At 44.8% G+C, this 22461-nt stretch overlaps 1 protein-coding gene and 14 non-coding genes across 17 annotated transcripts in view; 14 read left to right on the top strand and 1 right to left on the bottom strand.

Moving 5' to 3' along the window:
* The window catches only part of eogt (EGF domain-specific O-linked N-acetylglucosamine (GlcNAc) transferase), a 202130-nt gene that overhangs the window by 49408 nt on the left and 130261 nt on the right, over nt 1-22461 (bottom strand). The gene's annotated exons all lie outside the window — the stretch shown is intronic.
* On the top strand, nt 92-163 carry trnae-cuc (transfer RNA glutamic acid (anticodon CUC)). Its single transcript has one exon. It is a non-coding gene; the product is annotated as a tRNA-Glu (tRNA).
* On the top strand, nt 1540-1611 carry trnae-cuc (transfer RNA glutamic acid (anticodon CUC)). Its single transcript has one exon. It is a non-coding gene; the product is annotated as a tRNA-Glu (tRNA).
* trnae-cuc (transfer RNA glutamic acid (anticodon CUC)) lies at nt 3465-3536 on the top strand. Its single transcript has one exon. It is a non-coding gene; the product is annotated as a tRNA-Glu (tRNA).
* Nucleotides 5878-5949, top strand: trnae-cuc (transfer RNA glutamic acid (anticodon CUC)). Its single transcript has one exon. It is a non-coding gene; the product is annotated as a tRNA-Glu (tRNA).
* Nucleotides 6833-6904, top strand: trnae-cuc (transfer RNA glutamic acid (anticodon CUC)). Its single transcript has one exon. It is a non-coding gene; the product is annotated as a tRNA-Glu (tRNA).
* On the top strand, nt 8050-8121 carry trnae-uuc (transfer RNA glutamic acid (anticodon UUC)). The gene has a single exon. It is a non-coding gene; the product is annotated as a tRNA-Glu (tRNA).
* On the top strand, nt 9975-10046 carry trnae-cuc (transfer RNA glutamic acid (anticodon CUC)). The gene has a single exon. It is a non-coding gene; the product is annotated as a tRNA-Glu (tRNA).
* On the top strand, nt 11423-11494 carry trnae-cuc (transfer RNA glutamic acid (anticodon CUC)). Its single transcript has one exon. It is a non-coding gene; the product is annotated as a tRNA-Glu (tRNA).
* On the top strand, nt 13347-13418 carry trnae-cuc (transfer RNA glutamic acid (anticodon CUC)). Its single transcript has one exon. It is a non-coding gene; the product is annotated as a tRNA-Glu (tRNA).
* On the top strand, nt 14328-14399 carry trnae-cuc (transfer RNA glutamic acid (anticodon CUC)). Its single transcript has one exon. It is a non-coding gene; the product is annotated as a tRNA-Glu (tRNA).
* On the top strand, nt 16252-16323 carry trnae-cuc (transfer RNA glutamic acid (anticodon CUC)). The gene has a single exon. It is a non-coding gene; the product is annotated as a tRNA-Glu (tRNA).
* On the top strand, nt 18665-18736 carry trnae-cuc (transfer RNA glutamic acid (anticodon CUC)). The gene has a single exon. It is a non-coding gene; the product is annotated as a tRNA-Glu (tRNA).
* trnae-cuc (transfer RNA glutamic acid (anticodon CUC)) lies at nt 19620-19691 on the top strand. Its single transcript has one exon. It is a non-coding gene; the product is annotated as a tRNA-Glu (tRNA).
* Nucleotides 20837-20908, top strand: trnae-uuc (transfer RNA glutamic acid (anticodon UUC)). The gene has a single exon. It is a non-coding gene; the product is annotated as a tRNA-Glu (tRNA).

Raw genomic sequence — 22461 nt, 5'->3', positions numbered from 1 at the left:
AGGTGAACGAACTGCTTTGTTATACACTCTTGGCATGCTCTGTAGAGATCACTGGATTCATGTTGAGACGTCTGGTACACTGCTAACCAGCTCCCTGATGGTCTAGTGGTTAGGATTCGGCGCTCTCACCGCCGCGGCCCGGGTTCGATTCCCGCTCAGGAAATGTACACTTATGGTTCAACATTAATGATCATTTCTATATAATAGTGGGATGCTCTGCTGCTACCAGGATCAACAAAGTTTATTAGGTGAAAGAACTACTTTGTTATACACTCTTGGCCTGCTCTGTACAGACCACTGGATTCATGTTGAGAGGTCTGGTACACTACTAACCAGCTCCCTGATGGTCTAGTGGCTAGAATTCGGCGCTGTCACCGCCGCGGCCGTGGTTCGATTCCGTTAGGGAATGTGCATTTGTGGTTCAACATTAGTGATCATTTGTATAGAATACTGGCATGCTCTGCTGCTACCAGGATCAACAAAGTTTATTAGGTGAACGAATTGCTTTGTTATACACTCTTGGCATGCTCTGTACAGACCACTGGATTCATGTTGAGAGGTCTGGTACACTACTAACCAGCTCCCAGATGGTCTAGTGGTTAGGATTCGGCGCTCTCACCGCCGCGGCCCGGGTTCGATTCCCAGACAGGGAATGTACACTTATGGTTCAACATTAATGATCATTTGTATATAATAGTGGGATTCTCTGCTGCTACCAGGATCAACAAAGTTTATTAGGTGAAAGAACTACTTTGTTATACACTCTGGCCTGCTCTGTACAGACCACTGGATTCATGTTGAGAGGTCTGGTACACTACTAACCAGCTCCCTGATGATCTAGTGGTTAGGATTCGGCGCCGCGGCCCGGGTTCGATTCCCGGTCAGGGAATGTGCATTTATAGTTCAAAATTAATGATCATTTCTATATAATAGTGGGATGCTCTGCTGCTACCAGGATCAACAAAGTTTATTAGGTGAAAGAACTACTTTGTTATACTCTCTTGGTTGACTCTGTACAGACCCATTGATTAATATTGAGAGGTCTGGTATACTACTGACCAAATCCCTAGTGGTTATGATTCGGCGCTCTCACCGTCGCGGCCCGGGATCGATTCCCAGTCAGGGGATGTGCATTTGTGGTTCAAAATTAATTATCATTTGTATATAATAGTGGGATGCTCTGCTGCTACCAAGATCAATGAGTCTATTAGGTGAAAGAACTACTTTGTTATACTCTCTTGGTTGACTCTGTACAGACCCATTGATTGATATTGAGAGATGTAGTATACGACTGATCTAAATCCCCAGTAGTTAGGATTCGGCGCTCTCACCGCCGCGGCCCGGGTTCGATTCCCAGTCAGGGAATATGCATTTGTGGTTCAAAATTAATGATCATTTGTATAGAATACTGGCATGCTGTACTGCTACCAGGATCAACAAAGTTTATTAGGTGAACGAACTGCTTTGTTATACACTCTTGGCATGCTCTGTACAGATCACTGGATTCATGTTGAGACGTCTGGTACACTGCTAACCAGCTCCCTGATGGTCTAGTGGTTAGGATTCGGCGCTCTCACCGCCGCGGCCCGGGTTCGATTCCCGGTCAGGGAATGTACACTTATGGTTCAACATTAATGATCATTTCTATATAATAGTGGGATGCTCTGCTGCTACCAGGATCAACAAAGTTTATTAGGTGAAAGAACTACTTTGTTATACACTCTGGCCTGCTCTGTACAGACCACTGGATTCATGTTGAGAGGTCTGGTACACCGCTAACTAGCTCCCTGATGATCTAGTGGTTAGGATTCGGTGCCGCGGCCCGGGTTCGATTCCCGGTCAGGGAATGTGCATTTATAGTTCAACATTAATGATCATTTCTATATAATAGTAGGATGCTCTGCTGCTACCAGGATCAACAAAGTTTATTAGGTGAAAGAACTACTTTGTTATACACTCTTGGCCTGCTTTGTACAGACCACTGGATTCATGTTGAGAAGTCTGGTACACCGCTAACTAGCTCCCTGATGGTCTAGTGGTTAGGATTTGGCGCTCTCACCGCTGCGGCCCGCGTTCGATTCCTAGTCGGGGAATGTGCATTTATGGTTCAAAATTAATGATCATTTGTACATAATACTGTGATTCTCTGCTGCTACCAACATCAATGAGTCTATCAGGTGAATGAACTACTTTGTTATACTCTCTTGGTTGACTCTCTACAGACCCATTGATTCATATTGAGAGGTCTGGTATACATACTACTGACCAAGTCCCTAGTGGTTAGGATTCGGCGCTCTCACCGCCGCGGCCCGGGTTTGATTCCCACTCAGGGAATTTGCATTTATGGTTCAAAATTAATTATCATTTATAGAATACTGTCCTGCTCTGCTGCTACCAGGATCAACAAAGTTCATTAGGTGAAAGAACTACTTTGTTATACACTCTGGCCTGCTCTGTACAGACCACTGGATTCATGTTGAGAGGTCTGGTACACTACTAACCGGCTCCCAGATGGTCTAGTGGTTAGGATTCGGCGCTCTCACCGCCGCGGCCCGGGTTTGATTCCCAGACAGGGAATGTACACTTATGGTTCAACATTAATGATCATTTGTATATAATAGTGGGATTCTCTGCTGCTACCAGGATCAACAAAGTTTATTAGGTGAAAGAACTACTTTGTTATACACTCTGGCCTGCTCTGTACAGACCACTGGATTCATGTTGAGAGGTCTGGTACACTACTAACCAGCTCCCTGATGATCTAGTGGTTAGGATTCGGCGCCGCGGCCCGGGTTCGATTCCCGGTCAGGGAATGTGCATTTATAGTTCAAAATTAATGATCATTTCTATATAATAGTGGGATGCTCTGCTGCTACCAGGATCAACAAAGTTTATTAGGTGAAAGAACTACTTTGTTATACTCTCTTGGTTGACTCTGTACAGACCCATTGATTCATATTGAGAGGTCTGGTATACTACTGACCAAATCCCTAGTGGTTATGATTCGGCGCTCTCACCGTCGCGGCCCGGGATCGATTCCCAGTCAGGGGATGTGCATTTGTGGTTCAAAATTAATTATCATTTGTATATAATAGTGGGATGCTCTGCTGCTACCAAGATCAATGAGTCTATTAGGTGAAAGAACTACTTTGTTATAATCTCTTGGGTTGACTCTGTACAGACCCATTGATTGATATTGAGAGATGTAGTATACGACTGATCTAAATCCCCAGTGGTTAGGATTCGGCGCTCTCACCGCCGCGGCCCGGGTTCGATTCCCAGTCAGGGAATATGCATTTGTGGTTCAAAATTAATGATCATTTGTATAGAATACTGGCATGCTGTACTGCTACCAGGATCAACAAAGTTTATTAGGTGAACGAACTGCTTTGTTATACACTCTTGGCATGCTCTGTAGAGATCACTGGATTCATGTTGAGACGTCTGGTACACTGCTAACCAGCTCCCTGATGGTCTAGTGGTTAGGATTCGGCGCTCTCACCGCCGCGGCCCGGGTTCGATTCCCGGTCAGGAAATGTACACTTATGGTTCAACATTAATGATCATTTCTATATAATAGTGGGATGCTCTGCTGCTACCAGGATCAACAAAGTTTATTAGGTGAAAGAACTACTTTGTTATACACTCTTGGCCTGCTCTGTACAGACCACTGGATTCATGTTGAGAGGTCTGGTACACTACTAACCAGCTCCCTGATGGTCTAGTGGCTAGAATTCGGCGCTGTCACCGCCGCGGCCGTGGTTCGATTCCGTTAGGGAATGTGCATTTGTGGTTCAACATTAGTGATCATTTGTATAGAATACTGGCATGCTCTGCTGCTACCAGGATCAACAAAGTTTATTAGGTGAACGAATTGCTTTGTTATACACTCTTGGCATGCTCTGTACAGACCACTGGATTCATGTTGAGAGGTCTGGTACACTACTAACCAGCTCCCAGATGGTCTAGTGGTTAGGATTCGGCGCTCTCACCGCCGCGGCCCGGGTTCGATTCCCAGACAGGGAATGTACACTTATGGTTCAACATTAATGATCATTTGTATATAATAGTGGGATTCTCTGCTGCTACCAGGATCAACAAAGTTTATTAGGTGAAAGAACTACTTTGTTATACACTCTGGCCTGCTCTGTACAGACCACTGGATTCATGTTGAGAGGTCTGGTACACTACTAACCAGCTCCCTGATGATCTAGTGGTTAGGATTCGGCGCCGCGGCCCGGGTTCGATTCCCGGTCAGGGAATGTGCATTTATAGTTCAAAATTAATGATCATTTCTATATAATAGTGGGATGCTCTGCTGCTACCAGGATCAACAAAGTTTATTAGGTGAAAGAACTACTTTGTTATACTCTCTTGGTTGACTCTGTACAGACCCATTGATTAATATTGAGAGGTCTGGTATACTACTGACCAAATCCCTAGTGGTTATGATTCGGCGCTCTCACCGTCGCGGCCCGGGATCGATTCCCAGTCAGGGGATGTGCATTTGTGGTTCAAAATTAATTATCATTTGTATATAATAGTGGGATGCTCTGCTGCTACCAAGATCAATGAGTCTATTAGGTGAAAGAACTACTTTGTTATACACTCTTGGCCTGCTCTGTACAGACCACTGGATTCATGTTGAGAGGTCTGGTACACTACTAACCACCTCCATGATGGTCTAGTTGCTAGGATTCGGCGCTTTCACCGCCGCGGCCTGGGTTCGATTCCCGGTCAGGGAATGTGCATTTGTGGTTCAACATTAGTGATCATTTGTATAGAATACTGGCATGCTCTGCTGCTACCAGGATGAACAAAGTTTATTAGGTGAACGAATTGCTTTGTTATACACGCTTGGCATGCTCTGTACAGACCACTGGATTCATGTTGAGAGGTCTGGTACACTACTAACCAGCTCCCAGATGGTCTAGTTGTTAGGATTCGGCGCCCTCACCGCCGCGGCCCGGGTTTGATTCCCGGACAGGGAATGTACACTTATGGTTCAACATTAATGATCATTTGTATATAATAGTGGGATGCTCTGCTGCTACCAGAATCAACAAAGTTTATTAGGTGAAAGAACTACTTTGTAATACACTCTGGCCTGCTCTGTACAGACCACTGGATTCATGTTGAGAGGTCTGGTACACTACTAACCAGCTCCCTGATGATCTAGTGGTTAGGATTCGGCGCCACGGCCCGGGTTCGATTCACGGTCAGGGAATGTGCATTTATAGTTCAAAATTAATGATCATTTCTATATAATAGTGGGATGCTCTGCTGCTACCAGGATCAACAAAGTTTATTAGGTGAAAGAACTACTTTGTTATACTCTCTTGGTTGACTCTGTACAGACCCATTGATTCATATTGAGAGGTGTGGTATACTACTGACCAAATCCCTAGTGGTTATGATTCGGCGCTCTCACCGTCGCGGCCCGGGATCGATTCCCAGTCAGGGAATGTGCATTTGTGGTTCAAAATTAATTATCATTTGTATATAATAGTGGGATTCTCTGCTGCTACCAAGATCAATGAGTCTATTAGGTGAAAGAACTACTTTGTTATACTCTCCTGGTTGACTCTGTACAGACCCATTGATTGATATTGAGAGGTCTAGTATACGACTGATCTAAATCCCTAGTGGTTAGGATTCGGCGCTCTCACCGCCGCGGCCCGGGTTCGATTCCCAGTCAGGGAATATGCATTTGTGGTTAAAAATTAATGATCATTTGTATAGAATACTGGCATGCTGTACTGCTACCAGGATCAACAAAGTTTATTAGGTGAACAAACTGCTTTGTTATACACTCTTGGCATGCTCTGTACAGATCACTGGATTCATGTTGAGAGGTCTGGTACACTGCTAACCAGCTCCCTGATGGTCTAGTGGTTAGGATTCGGCGCTCTCACCGCCGCGGCCCGGGTTCGATTCCCGGTCAGGGAATGTACACTTATGGTTCAACATTAATGATCATTTCTATATAATAGTGGGATGCTCTGCTGCTACCAGGATCAACAAAGTTTATTAGGTGAAAGAACTACTTTGTTATACACTCTGGCCTGCTCTGTACAGACCACTGGATTCATGTTGAGAGGTCTGGTACACCGCTAACTAGCTCCCTGATGATCTGGTGGTTAGGATTCGGTGCCGCGGCCCGGGTTCGATTCCCGGTCAGGGAACGTGCATTTATAGTTCAAAATTAATGATCATTTCTATATAATAGTAGGATGCTCTGCTGCTACCAGGATCAACAAAGTTTATTAGGTGAAAGAACTACTTTGTTATACACTCTTGGTTGACTCTGTACAGACCCATTGATTCATATTGAGAGGTCTGGTATACTACTGACCAAATCCCTAGTGGTTATGATTCGGCGCTCTCACCGCCGCGGCCCGGGATCGATTCCCAGTCAGGGAATGTGCATTTGTGGTTCAAAATTAATTATCATTTGTATATAATAGTGGGATGCTCTGCTGCTACCGAGATCAATGAGTCTATTAGGTGAAAAAACTACTTTGTTATACTCTCTGGCCTGCTCTGTACAGACCACTGGATTCATGTTGAGAGGTCTGGTACACCGCTAACTAGCTCCCTGATGATCTGGTGGTTAGGATTCGGTGCCGCGGCCCGGGTTCGATTCCCGGTCAGGGAACGTGCATTTATAGTTCAAAATTAATGATCATTTCTATATAATAGTAGGACGCTCTGCTGCTACCAGGATCAACAAAGTTTATTAGGTGAACGAACTGCTTTGTTATACACTCTTGGCATGCTCTGTACAGACTACTGGATTCATGTTGAGAGGTCTGGTACACTACTAACCAGCTCCCTGATGGTCTAGTGGTTAGGATTCGGCGCTCTCACTGCCGCGGCCCGGGTTCGATTCCCGGTCAGGGAATGTGCATTTATGGTTCAAAATTAATGATCATTTGTATATAATAGTGGGATGCTCTGCTGCTACCAAGATCAATGAAGTCTATTAGGTGAATGAACTACTTTGTTATACGCTCTTGGTTGACTCTCTACAGACCCATTGATTCATATTGAGAGGTCTGGTATACATACTACTGAACAAGTCCCTAGTGGTTAGGCTTCGGTGCTCTCACTGTCGCAGCCCGGGTTCGATTCCCGGTCAGGGAATTTGCATTTATGGTTCAAAATTAATGATCATTTGTATACAATACTGGCATGCTCTGCTGCTACCAGGATCAACAAAGTTTATTAGGTGAAAGAACTACTTTGTTATATGCTCTTGGCCTGCTCTGTACAGACCCATGGATTCATCTTGTGAGGTCTGGTACACTACTAACCAACTCCCTAGTGGTCTAGTGGTTAGGATTCGGCGCTCTCACCACCGCACCCCAGGTTTGATTCCCGGACAGAGAATGTACACTTATGGTTCAACATTAATGATCATTTGTATATAATAGTGGGGCTCTGCTGCTACAAGGATCAACAAAGTTTATTAGGTGAAAGAACTACTTTGTTATACACTCTTGGCCTGCTCTGTACAGACCACTGGATTCATGTTGAGAGGTCTGGTACGCTACTAACCAACTCCCTGATGGTCTAGTGGCTAGGATACGGCGCTCTCATCACCGTGGCCGGGGTTCGATTCCCGGTCAGGGAATGTGCATTTATGGTTCAAAATTAATGATCATTTGTATATAATAGTGGGATGCTCTGCTGCTACCAAGATCAATGAAGTCTATTAGGTGATTGAACTACTTTGTTATACTCTCTTGGTTGACTCTGTACAGACCCATTGATTTATATTGAGAGGTCTGGTATACTACTGACCTAATCCCTGGGTGGTTAGGGTTCGGCGCTTTCACCGCCGCGGCCCGGGTTCGATTCCCGGTCAGGGAATGTGCATTTGTGGTTCAAAATTAATGATCATTTGTATAGAATACTGGCATGCTCTGCTGCTACCAGGATCAACAAAGTTTGTTAGGTGGACTAACTGCTTTGTTATAAACTCTTGGCTTGCTCTGTACAGACCACTGGATTCATGTTGACAGGTCTGGTACACTACTAACCAGCTTCCTGATGGTCTAGTGGTTAGGATTCGGTGCTTTCACAGCTGCGGCCCGGGTTCGATTCCCGGTCAGGGAATGTGCATTTATAGTTCAAAATTAATGATCATTTCTATATAATAGTGGGATGCTCTGCTGCTACCAGGATCAACAAAGTTTATTAGGTGAAAGAACTACTTTGTTATACACTCTTGGTTGACTCTGTACAGACCCATTGATTCATATTGAGAGGTCTGGTATACTACTGACCAAATCCCTAGTGGTTATGATTCGGCGCTCTCACCGCCGCGGCCAGGGATCGATTCCCAGTCAGGGAATGTGCATTTGTGGTTCAAAATTAATTATCATTTGTATATAATAGTGGGATGCTCTGCTGCTACCGAGATCAATGAGTCTATTAGGTGAAAAAACTACTTTGTTATACTCTCTGGGTTGACTCTGTACAGACCCATTGAATGATATTGAGGGGTCTAGTATACGACTGATCAAATCCCTAGTGGTTAGGATTCGGCGCTCTCACCGCCGCGGCCCGGGTTCGATTCCCAGTCAGGGAATAAGCATTTGTGGTTCAAAATTAATGATCATTTGTATAGAATACTGGCATGCTCTACTGCTACCAGGATCAACAAAGTTTATTAGGTGAAAGAACTACTTTGTTATACACTCTTGGCCTGCTCTGTACAGACCACTGGATTCATGTTGAGAGGTCTGGTACACTACTAACCACCTCCCTGATGGTCTAGTGGCTAGCATTGGGCGCTTTCACCGCCGCGGCCTGGGTTCGATTCCCGGTCAGGGAATGTGCATTTGTGGTTCAACATTAGTCATCATTTGTATAGAATACTGGCATGCTCTGCTGCTACCAGGATGAACAAAGTTTATTAGGTGAACGAATTGCTTTGTTATACACTCTTGGCATGCTCTGTACAGACCACTGGATTCATGTTGAGAGGTCTGGTACACTACTAACCGGCTCCCAGATGGTCTAGTGGTTAGGATTCGGCGCTCTCACCGCCGCGGCCCGGGTTTGATTCCCAGGGAGGGAATGTACACTTATGGTTCAACATTAATGATCATTTGTATATAATAGTGGGATTCTCTGCTGCTACCAGGATCAACAAAGTTTATTAGGTGAAAGAACTACTTTGTTATACACTCTGGCCTGCTCTGTACAGACCACTGGATTCATGTTGAGAGGTCTGGTACACTACTAACCAGCTCCCTGATGATCTAGTGGTTAGGATTCGGCGCCGCGGCCCGGGTTCGATTCCCGGTCGGGGAATGTGCATTTATAGTTCAAAATTAATGATCATTTCTATATAATAGTGGGATGCTCTGCTGCTACCAGGATCAACAAAGTTTATTAGGTGAAAGAACTACTTTGTTATACTCTCTTGGTTGACTCTGTACAGACCCATTGATTCATATTGAGAGGTCTGGTATACTACTGACCAAATCCCTAGTGGTTATGATTCGGCGCTCTCACCGTCGCGGCCCGGGATCGATTCCCAGTCAGGGGATGTGCATTTGTGGTTCAAAATTAATTATCATTTGTATATAATAGTGGGATGCTCTGCTGCTACCAAGATCAATGAGTCTATTAGGTGAAAGAACTACTTTGTTATAATCTCTTGGTTGACTCTGTACAGACCCATTGATTGATATTGAGAGATGTAGTATACGACTGATCTAAATCCCCAGTGGTTAGGATTCGGCGCTCTCACCGCCGCGGCCCGGGTTCGATTCCCAGTCAGGGAATATGCATTTGTGGTTCAAAATTAATGATCATTTGTATAGAATACTGGCATGCTGTACTGCTACCAGGATCAACAAAGTTTATTAGGTGAACGAACTGCTTTGTTATACACTCTTGGCATGCTCTGTAGAGATCACTGGATTCATGTTGAGACGTCTGGTACACTGCTAACCAGCTCCCTGATGGTCTAGTGGTTAGGATTCGGCGCTCTCACCGCCGCGGCCCGGGTTCGATTCCCGCTCAGGAAATGTACACTTATGGTTCAACATTAATGATCATTTCTATATAATAGTGGGATGCTCTGCTGCTACCAGGATCAACAAAGTTTATTAGGTGAAAGAACTACTTTGTTATACACTCTTGGCCTGCTCTGTACAGACCACTGGATTCATGTTGAGAGGTCTGGTACACTACTAACCAGCTCCCTGATGGTCTAGTGGCTAGAATTCGGCGCTGTCACCGCCGCGGCCGTGGTTCGATTCCGTTAGGGAATGTGCATTTGTGGTTCAACATTAGTGATCATTTGTATAGAATACTGGCATGCTCTGCTGCTACCAGGATCAACAAAGTTTATTAGGTGAACGAATTGCTTTGTTATACACTCTTGGCATGCTCTGTACAGACCACTGGATTCATGTTGAGAGGTCTGGTACACTACTAACCAGCTCCCAGATGGTCTAGTGGTTAGGATTCGGCGCTCTCACCGCCGCGGCCCGGGTTCGATTCCCAGACAGGGAATGTACACTTATGGTTCAACATTAATGATCATTTGTATATAATAGTGGGATTCTCTGCTGCTACCAGGATCAACAAAGTTTATTAGGTGAAAGAACTACTTTGTTATACACTCTGGCCTGCTCTGTACAGACCACTGGATTCATGTTGAGAGGTCTGGTACACTACTAACCAGCTCCCTGATGATCTAGTGGTTAGGATTCGGCGCCGCGGCCCGGGTTCGATTCCCGGTCAGGGAATGTGCATTTATAGTTCAAAATTAATGATCATTTCTATATAATAGTGGGATGCTCTGCTGCTACCAGGATCAACAAAGTTTATTAGGTGAAAGAACTACTTTGTTATACTCTCTTGGTTGACTCTGTACAGACCCATTGATTAATATTGAGAGGTCTGGTATACTACTGACCAAATCCCTAGTGGTTATGATTCGGCGCTCTCACCGTCGCGGCCCGGGATCGATTCCCAGTCAGGGGATGTGCATTTGTGGTTCAAAATTAATTATCATTTGTATATAATAGTGGGATGCTCTGCTGCTACCAAGATCAATGAGTCTATTAGGTGAAAGAACTACTTTGTTATACTCTCTTGGTTGACTCTGTACAGACCCATTGATTGATATTGAGAGATGTAGTATACGACTGATCTAAATCCCCAGTAGTTAGGATTCGGCGCTCTCACCGCCGCGGCCCGGGTTCGATTCCCAGTCAGGGAATATGCATTTGTGGTTCAAAATTAATGATCATTTGTATAGAATACTGGCATGCTGTACTGCTACCAGGATCAACAAAGTTTATTAGGTGAACGAACTGCTTTGTTATACACTCTTGGCATGCTCTGTACAGATCACTGGATTCATGTTGAGAGGTCTGGTACACTGCTAACCAGCTCCCTGATGGTCTAGTGGTTAGGATTCGGCGCTCTCACCGCCGCGGCCCGGGTTCGATTCCCGGTCAGGGAATGTACACTTATGGTTCAACATTAATGATCATTTCTATATAATAGTGGGATGCTCTGCTGCTACCAGGATCAACAAAGTTTATTAGGTGAAAGAACTACTTTGTTATACACTCTGGCCTGCTCTGTACAGACCACTGGATTCATGTTGAGAGGTCTGGTACACCGCTAACTAGCTCCCTGATGATCTAGTGGTTAGGATTCGGTGCCGCGGCCCGGGTTCGATTCCCGGTCAGGGAATGTGCATTTATAGTTCAAATTAATGATCATTTCTATATAATAGTAGGATGCTCTGCTGCTACCAGGATCAACAAAGTTTATTAGGTGAAAGAACTACTTTGTTATACACTCTTGGCCTGCTTTGTACAGACCACTGGATTCATGTTGAGAAGTCTGGTACACCGCTAACTAGCTCCCTGATGGTCTAGTGGTTAGGATTTGGCGCTCTCACCGCTGCGGCCCGCGTTCGATTCCTAGTCGGGGAATGTGCATTTATGGTTCAAAATTAATGATCATTTGTACATAATACTGTGATTCTCTGCTGCTACCAACATCAATGAGTCTATCAGGTGAATGAACTACTTTGTTATACTCTCTTGGTTGACTCTCTACAGACCCATTGATTCATATTGAGAGGTCTGGTATACATACTACTGACCAAGTCCCTAGTGGTTAGGATTCGGCGCTCTCACCGCCGCGGCCCGGGTTTGATTCCCACTCAGGGAATTTGCATTTATGGTTCAAAATTAATTATCATTTATAGAATACTGTCCTGCTCTGCTGCTACCAGGATCAACAAAGTTCATTAGGTGAAAGAACTACTTTGTTATACACTCTGGCCTGCTCTGTACAGACCACTGGATTCATGTTGAGAGGTCTGGTACACTACTAACCGGCTCCCAGATGGTCTAGTGGTTAGGATTCGGCGCTCTCACCGCCGCGGCCCGGGTTTGATTCCCAGACAGGGAATGTACACTTATGGTTCAACATTAATGATCATTTGTATATAATAGTGGGATTCTCTGCTGCTACCAGGATCAACAAAGTTTATTAGGTGAAAGAACTACTTTGTTATACACTCTGGCCTGCTCTGTACAGACCACTGGATTCATGTTGAGAGGTCTGGTACACTACTAACCAGCTCCCTGATGATCTAGTGGTTAGGATTCGGCGCCGCGGCCCGGGTTCGATTCCCGGTCAGGGAATGTGCATTTATAGTTCAAAATTAATGATCATTTCTATATAATAGTGGGATGCTCTGCTGCTACCAGGATCAACAAAGTTTATTAGGTGAAAGAACTACTTTGTTATACTCTCTTGGTTGACTCTGTACAGACCCATTGATTCATATTGAGAGGTCTGGTATACTACTGACCAAATCCCTAGTGGTTATGATTCGGCGCTCTCACCGTCGCGGCCCGGGATCGATTCCCAGTCAGGGGATGTGCATTTGTGGTTCAAAATTAATTATCATTTGTATATAATAGTGGGATGCTCTGCTGCTACCAAGATCAATGAGTCTATTAGGTGAAAGAACTACTTTGTTATAATCTCTTGGGTTGACTCTGTACAGACCCATTGATTGATATTGAGAGATGTAGTATACGACTGATCTAAATCCCCAGTGGTTAGGATTCGGCGCTCTCACCGCCGCGGCCCGGGTTCGATTCCCAGTCAGGGAATATGCATTTGTGGTTCAAAATTAATGATCATTTGTATAGAATACTGGCATGCTGTACTGCTACCAGGATCAACAAAGTTTATTAGGTGAACGAACTGCTTTGTTATACACTCTTGGCATGCTCTGTAGAGATCACTGGATTCATGTTGAGACGTCTGGTACACTGCTAACCAGCTCCCTGATGGTCTAGTGGTTAGGATTCGGCGCTCTCACCGCCGCGGCCCGGGTTCGATTCCCGGTCAGGAAATGTACACTTATGGTTCAACATTAATGATCATTTCTATATAATAGTGGGATGCTCTGCTGCTACCAGGATCAACAAAGTTTATTAGGTGAAAGAACTACTTTGTTATACACTCTTGGCCTGCTCTGTACAGACCACTGGATTCATGTTGAGAGGTCTGGTACACTACTAACCAGCTCCCTGATGGTCTAGTGGCTAGAATTCGGCGCTGTCACCGCCGCGGCCGTGGTTCGATTCCGTTAGGGAATGTGCATTTGTGGTTCAACATTAGTGATCATTTGTATAGAATACTGGCATGCTCTGCTGCTACCAGGATCAACAAAGTTTATTAGGTGAACGAATTGCTTTGTTATACACTCTTGGCATGCTCTGTACAGACCACTGGATTCATGTTGAGAGGTCTGGTACACTACTAACCAGCTCCCAGATGGTCTAGTGGTTAGGATTCGGCGCTCTCACCGCCGCGGCCCGGGTTCGATTCCCAGACAGGGAATGTACACTTATGGTTCAACATTAATGATCATTTGTATATAATAGTGGGATTCTCTGCTGCTACCAGGATCAACAAAGTTTATTAGGTGAAAGAACTACTTTGTTATACACTCTGGCCTGCTCTGTACAGACCACTGGATTCATGTTGAGAGGTCTGGTACACTACTAACCGGCTCCCAGATGGTCTAGTGGTTAGGATTCGGCGCTCTCACCGCCGCGGCCCGGGTTCGATTCCCAGTCAGGGAATATGCATTTGTGGTTCAAAATTAATGATCATTTGTATAGAATACTGGCATGCTGTACTGCTACCAGGATCAACAAAGTTTATTAGGTGAACGAACTGCTTTGTTATACACTCTTGGCATGCTCTGTACAGATCACTGGATTCATGTTGAGAGGTCTGGTACACTGCTAACCAGCTCCCTGATGGTCTAGTGGTTAGGATTCGGCGCTCTCACCGCCGCGGCCCGGGTTCGATTCCCGGTCAGGGAATGTACACTTATGGTTCAACATTAATGATCATTTCTATATAATAGTGGGATGCTCTGCTGCTACCAGGATCAACAAAGTTTATTAGGTGAAAGAACTACTTTGTTATACACTCTGGCCTGCTCTGTACAGACCACTGGATTCATGTTGAGAGGTCTGGTACACCGCTAACTAGCTCCCTGATGATCTAGTGGTTAGGATTCGGTGCCGCGGCCCGGGTTCGATTCCCGGTCAGGGAATGTGCATTTATAGTTCAAATTAATGATCATTTCTATATAATAGTAGGATGCTCTGCTGCTACCAGGATCAACAAAGTTTATTAGGTGAAAGAACTACTTTGTTATACACTCTTGGCCTGCTTTGTACAGACCACTGGATTCATGTTGAGAAGTCTGGTACACCGCTAACTAGCTCCCTGATGGTCTAGTGGTTAGGATTTGGCGCTCTCACCGCTGCGGCCCGCGTTCGATTCCTAGTCGGGGAATGTGCATTTATGGTTCAAAATTAATGATCATTTGTACATAATACTGTGATTCTCTGCTGCTACCAACATCAATGAGTCTATCAGGTGAATGAACTACTTTGTTATACTCTCTTGGTTGACTCTCTACAGACCCATTGATTCATATTGAGAGGTCTGGTATACATACTACTGACCAAGTCCCTAGTGGTTAGGATTCGGCGCTCTCACCGCCGCGGCCCGGGTTTGATTCCCACTCAGGGAATTTGCATTTATGGTTCAAAATTAATTATCATTTATAGAATACTGTCCTGCTCTGCTGCTACCAGGATCAACAAAGTTCATTAGGTGAAAGAACTACTTTGTTATACACTCTGGCCTGCTCTGTACAGACCACTGGATTCATGTTGAGAGGTCTGGTACACTACTAACCGGCTCCCAGATGGTCTAGTGGTTAGGATTCGGCGCTCTCACCGCCGCGGCCCGGGTTTGATTCCCAGACAGGGAATGTACACTTATGGTTCAACATTAATGATCATTTGTATATAATAGTGGGATTCTCTGCTGCTACCAGGATCAACAAAGTTTATTAGGTGAAAGAACTACTTTGTTATACACTCTGGCCTGCTCTGTACAGACCACTGGATTCATGTTGAGAGGTCTGGTACACTACTAACCAGCTCCCTGATGATCTAGTGGTTAGGATTCGGCGCCGCGGCCCGGGTTCGATTCCCGGTCAGGGAATGTGCATTTATAGTTCAAAATTAATGATCATTTCTATATAATAGTGGGATGCTCTGCTGCTACCAGGATCAACAAAGTTTATTAGGTGAAAGAACTACTTTGTTATACTCTCTTGGTTGACTCTGTACAGACCCATTGATTCATATTGAGAGGTCTGGTATACTACTGACCAAATCCCTAGTGGTTATGATTCGGCGCTCTCACCGTCGCGGCCCGGGATCGATTCCCAGTCAGGGGATGTGCATTTGTGGTTCAAAATTAATTATCATTTGTATATAATAGTGGGATGCTCTGCTGCTACCAAGATCAATGAGTCTATTAGGTGAAAGAACTACTTTGTTATAATCTCTTGGGTTGACTCTGTACAGACCCATTGATTGATATTGAGAGATGTAGTATACGACTGATCTAAATCCCCAGTGGTTAGGATTCGGCGCTCTCACCGCCGCGGCCCGGGTTCGATTCCCAGTCAGGGAATATGCATTTGTGGTTCAAAATTAATGATCATTTGTATAGAATACTGGCATGCTGTACTGCTACCAGGATCAACAAAGTTTATTAGGTGAACGAACTGCTTTGTTATACACTCTTGGCATGCTCTGTAGAGATCACTGGATTCATGTTGAGACGTCTGGTACACTGCTAACCAGCTCCCTGATGGTCTAGTGGTTAGGATTCGGCGCTCTCACCGCCGCGGCCCGGGTTCGATTCCCGGTCAGGAAATGTACACTTATGGTTCAACATTAATGATCATTTCTATATAATAGTGGGATGCTCTGCTGCTACCAGGATCAACAAAGTTTATTAGGTGAAAGAACTACTTTGTTATACACTCTTGGCCTGCTCTGTACAGACCACTGGATTCATGTTGAGAGGTCTGGTACACTACTAACCAGCTCCCTGATGGTCTAGTGGCTAGAATTCGGCGCTGTCACCGCCGCGGCCGTGGTTCGATTCCGTTAGGGAATGTGCATTTGTGGTTCAACATTAGTGATCATTTGTATAGAATACTGGCATGCTCTGCTGCTACCAGGATCAACAAAGTTTATTAGGTGAACGAATTGCTTTGTTATACACTCTTGGCATGCTCTGTACAGACCACTGGATTCATGTTGAGAGGTCTGGTACACTACTAACCAGCTCCCAGATGGTCTAGTGGTTAGGATTCGGCGCTCTCACCGCCGCGGCCCGGGTTCGATTCCCAGACAGGGAATGTACACTTATGGTTCAACATTAATGATCATTTGTATATAATAGTGGGATTCTCTGCTGCTACCAGGATCAACAAAGTTTATTAGGTGAAAGAACTACTTTGTTATACACTCTGGCCTGCTCTGTACAGACCACTGGATTCATGTTGAGAGGTCTGGTACACTACTAACCAGCTCCCTGATGATCTAGTGGTTAGGATTTGGCGCCGCGGCCCGGGTTCGATTCCCGGTCAGGGAATGTGCATTTATAGTTCAAAATTAATGATCATTTCTATATAATAGTGGGATGCTCTGCTGCTACCAGGATCAACAAAGTTTATTAGGTGAAAGAACTACTTTGTTATACTCTCTTGGTTGACTCTGTACAGACCCATTGATTAATATTGAGAGGTCTGGTATACTACTGACCAAATCCCTAGTGGTTATGATTCGGCGCTCTCACCGTCGCGGCCCGGGATCGATTCCCAGTCAGGGGATGTGCATTTGTGGTTCAAAATTAATTATCATTTGTATATAATAGTGGGATGCTCTGCTGCTACCAAGATCAATGAGTCTATTAGGTGAAAGAACTACTTTGTTATACACTCTTGGCCTGCTCTGTACAGACCACTGGATTCATGTTGAGAGGTCTGGTACACTACTAACCACCTCCATGATGGTCTAGTTGCTAGGATTCGGGGCTTTCACCGCCGCGGCCTGGGTTCGATTCCCGGTCAGGGAATGTGCATTTGTGGTTCAACATTAGTGATCATTTGTATAGAATACTGGCATGCTCTGCTGCTACCAGGATGAACAAAGTTTATTAGGTGAACGAATTGCTTTGTTATACACGCTTGGCATGCTCTGTACAGACCACTGGATTCATGTTGAGAGGTCTGGTACACTACTAACCAGCTCCCAGATGGTCTAGTTGTTAGGATTCGGCGCCCTCACCGCCGCGGCCCGGGTTTGATTCCCGGACAGGGAATGTACACTTATGGTTCAACATTAATGATCATTTGTATATAATAGTGGGATGCTCTGCTGCTACCAGAATCAACAAAGTTTATTAGGTGAAAGAACTACTTTGTAATACACTCTGGCCTGCTCTGTACAGACCACTGGATTCATGTTGAGAGGTCTGGTACACTACTAACCAGCTCCCTGATGATCTAGTGGTTAGGATTCGGCGCCACGGCCCGGGTTCGATTCACGGTCAGGGAATGTGCATTTATAGTTCAAAATTAATGATCATTTCTATATAATAGTGGGATGCTCTGCTGCTACCAGGATCAACAAAGTTTATTAGGTGAAAGAACTACTTTGTTATACTCTCTTGGTTGACTCTGTACAGACCCATTGATTCATATTGAGAGGTGTGGTATACTACTGACCAAATCCCTAGTGGTTATGATTCGGCGCTCTCACCGTCGCGGCCCGGGATCGATTCCCAGTCAGGGAATGTGCATTTGTGGTTCAAAATTAATTATCATTTGTATATAATAGTGGGATTCTCTGCTGCTACCAAGATCAATGAGTCTATTAGGTGAAAGAACTACTTTGTTATACTCTCCTGGTTGACTCTGTACAGACCCATTGATTGATATTGAGAGGTCTAGTATACGACTGATCTAAATCCCTAGTGGTTAGGATTCGGCGCTCTCACCGCCGCGGCCCGGGTTCGATTCCCAGTCAGGGAATATGCATTTGTGGTTAAAAATTAATGATCATTTGTATAGAATACTGGCATGCTGTACTGCTACCAGGATCAACAAAGTTTATTAGGTGAACAAACTGCTTTGTTATACACTCTTGGCATGCTCTGTACAGATCACTGGATTCATGTTGAGAGGTCTGGTACACTGCTAACCAGCTCCCTGATGGTCTAGTGGTTAGGATTCGGCGCTCTCACCGCCGCGGCCCGGGTTCGATTCCCGGTCAGGGAATGTACACTTATGGTTCAACATTAATGATCATTTCTATATAATAGTGGGATGCTCTGCTGCTACCAGGATCAACAAAGTTTATTAGGTGAAAGAACTACTTTGTTATACACTCTGGCCTGCTCTGTACAGACCACTGGATTCATGTTGAGAGGTCTGGTACACCGCTAACTAGCTCCCTGATGATCTGGTGGTTAGGATTCGGTGCCGCGGCCCGGGTTCGATTCCCGGTCAGGGAACGTGCATTTATAGTTCAAAATTAATGATCATTTCTATATAATAGTAGGATGCTCTGCTGCTACCAGGATCAACAAAGTTTATTAGGTGAAAGAACTACTTTGTTATACACTCTTGGTTGACTCTGTACAGACCCATTGATTCATATTGAGAGGTCTGGTATACTACTGACCAAATCCCTAGTGGTTATGATTCGGCGCTCTCACCGCCGCGGCCCGGGATCGATTCCCAGTCAGGGAATGTGCATTTGTGGTTCAAAATTAATTATCATTTGTATATAATAGTGGGATGCTCTGCTGCTACCGAGATCAATGAGTCTATTAGGTGAAAAAACTACTTTGTTATACTCTCTGGCCTGCTCTGTACAGACCACTGGATTCATGTTGAGAGGTCTGGTACACCGCTAACTAGCTCCCTGATGATCTGGTGGTTAGGATTCGGTGCCGCGGCCCGGGTTCGATTCCCGGTCAGGGAACGTGCATTTATAGTTCAAAATTAATGATCATTTCTATATAATAGTAGGACGCTCTGCTGCTACCAGGATCAACAAAGTTTATTAGGTGAACGAACTGCTTTGTTATACACTCTTGGCATGCTCTGTACAGACTACTGGATTCATGTTGAGAGGTCTGGTACACTACTAACCAGCTCCCTGATGGTCTAGTGGTTAGGATTCGGCGTTCTCACTGCCGCGGCCCGGGTTCGATTCCCGGTCAGGGAATGTGCATTTATGGTTCAAAATTAATGATCATTTGTATATAATAGTGGGATGCTCTGCTGCTACCAAGATCAATGAAGTCTATTAGGTGAATGAACTACTTTGTTATACGCTCTTGGTTGACTCTCTACAGACCCATTGATTCATATTGAGAGGTCTGGTATACATACTACTGAACAAGTCCCTAGTGGTTAGGCTTCGGTGCTCTCACTGTCGCAGCCCGGGTTCGATTCCCGGTCAGGGAATTTGCATTTATGGTTCAAAATTAATGATCATTTGTATACAATACTGGCATGCTCTGCTGCTACCAGGATCAACAAAGTTTATTAGGTGAAAGAACTACTTTGTTATATGCTCTTGGCCTGCTCTGTACAGACCCATGGATTCATCTTGTGAGGTCTGGTACACTACTAACCAACTCCCTAGTGGTCTAGTGGTTAGGATTCGGCGCTCTCACCACCGCACCCCAGGTTTGATTCCCGGACAGAGAATGTACACTTATGGTTCAACATTAATGATCATTTGTATATAATAGTGGGGCTCTGCTGCTACAAGGATCAACAAAGTTTATTAGGTGAAAGAACTACTTTGTTATACACTCTTGGCCTGCTCTGTACAGACCACTGGATTCATGTTGAGAGGTCTGGTACGCTACTAACCAACTCCCTGATGGTCTAGTGGCTAGGATACGGCGCTCTCATCACCGTGGCCGGGGTTCGATTCCCGGTCAGGGAATGTGCATTTATGGTTCAAAATTAATGATCATTTGTATATAATAGTGGGATGCTCTGCTGCTACCAAGATCAATGAAGTCTATTAGGTGATTGAACTACTTTGTTATACTCTCTTGGTTGACTCTGTACAGACCCATTGATTTATATTGAGAGGTCTGGTATACTACTGACCTAATCCCTGGGTGGTTAGGGTTCGGCGCTTTCACCGCCGCGGCCCGGGTTCGATTCCCGGTCAGGGAATGTGCATTTGTGGTTCAAAATTAATGATCATTTGTATAGAATACTGGCATGCTCTGCTGCTACCAGGATCAACAAAGTTTGTTAGGTGGACTAACTGCTTTGTTATAAACTCTTGGCTTGCTCTGTACAGACCACTGGATTCATGTTGACAGGTCTGGTACACTACTAACCAGCTTCCTGATGGTCTAGTGGTTAGGATTCGGTGCTTTCACAGCTGCGGCCCGGGTTCGATTCCCGGTCAGGGAATGTGCATTTATAGTTCAAAATTAATGATCATTTCTATATAATAGTGGGATGCTCTGCTGCTACCAGGATCAACAAAGTTTATTAGGTGAAAGAACTACTTTGTTATACACTCTTGGTTGACTCTGTACAGACCCATTGATTCATATTGAGAGGTCTGGTATACTACTGACCAAATCCCTAGTGGTTATGATTCGGCGCTCTCACCGCCGCGGCCAGGGATCGATTCCCAGTCAGGGAATGTGCATTTGTGGTTCAAAATTAATTATCATTTGTATATAATAGTGGGATGCTCTGCTGCTACCGAGATCAATGAGTCTATTAGGTGAAAAAACTACTTTGTTATACTCTCTGGGTTGACTCTGTACAGACCCATTGAATGATATTGAGGGGTCTAGTATACGACTGATCAAATCCCTAGTGGTTAGGATTCGGCGCTCTCACCGCCGCGGCCCGGGTTTGATTCCCAGTCAGGGAATAAGCATTTGTGGTTCAAAATTAATGATCATTTGTATAGAATACTGGCATGCTCTACTGCTACCAGGATCAACAAAGTTTATTAGGTGAAAGAACTACTTTGTTATACACTCTTGGCCTGCTCTGTACAGACCACTGGATTCATGTTGAGAGGTCTGGTACACTACTAACCACCTCCCTGATGGTCTAGTGGCTAGCATTGGGCGCTTTCACCGCCGCGGCCTGGGTTCGATTCCCGGTCAGGGAATGTGCATTTGTGGTTCAACATTAGTCATCATTTGTATAGAATACTGGCATGCTTTGCTGCTACCAGGATGAACAAAGTTTATTAGGTGAACGAATTGCTTTGTTATACACTCTTGGCATGCTCTGTACAGACCACTGGATTCATGTTGAGAGGTCTGGTACACTACTAACCGGCTCCCAGATGGTCTAGTGGTTAGGATTCGGCGCTCTCACCGCCGCGGCCCGGGTTTGATTCCCAGACAGGGAATGTACACTTATGGTTCAACATTAATGATCATTTGTATATAATAGTGGGATTCTCTGCTGCTACCAGGATCAACAAAGTTTATTAGGTGAAAGAACTACTTTGTTATACACTCTGGCCTGCTCTGTACAGACCACTGGATTCATGTTGAGAGGTCTGGTACACTACTAACCAGCTCCCTGATGATCTAGTGGTTAGGATTCGGCGCCGCGTCCCGGGTTCGATTCCCGGTCGGGGAATGTGCATTTATAGTTCAAAATTAATGATCATTTCTATATAATAGTGGGATGCTCTGCTGCTACCAGGATCAACAAAGTTTATTAGGTGAAAGAACTACTTTGTTATACTCTCTTGGTTGACTCTGTACAGACCCATTGATTCATATTGAGAGGTCTGGTATACTACTGACCAAATCCCTAGTGGTTATGATTCGGCGCTCTCACCGTCGCGGCCCGGGATCGATTCCCAGTCAGGGGATGTGCATTTGTGGTTCAAAATTAATTATCATTTGTATATAATAGTGGGATGCTCTGCTGCTACCAAGATCAATGAGTCTATTAGGTGAAAGAACTACTTTGTTATAATCTCT

The sequence above is a fragment of the Lampris incognitus genome, chromosome 2 (assembly GCF_029633865.1).
Source record: "Lampris incognitus isolate fLamInc1 chromosome 2, fLamInc1.hap2, whole genome shotgun sequence".
Classification (NCBI taxonomy): domain Eukaryota; kingdom Metazoa; phylum Chordata; class Actinopteri; order Lampriformes; family Lampridae; genus Lampris; species Lampris incognitus.
Note: the sequence above shows the minus strand (reverse complement) of the source record. Positions and strands in the feature narration are given on the sequence as shown.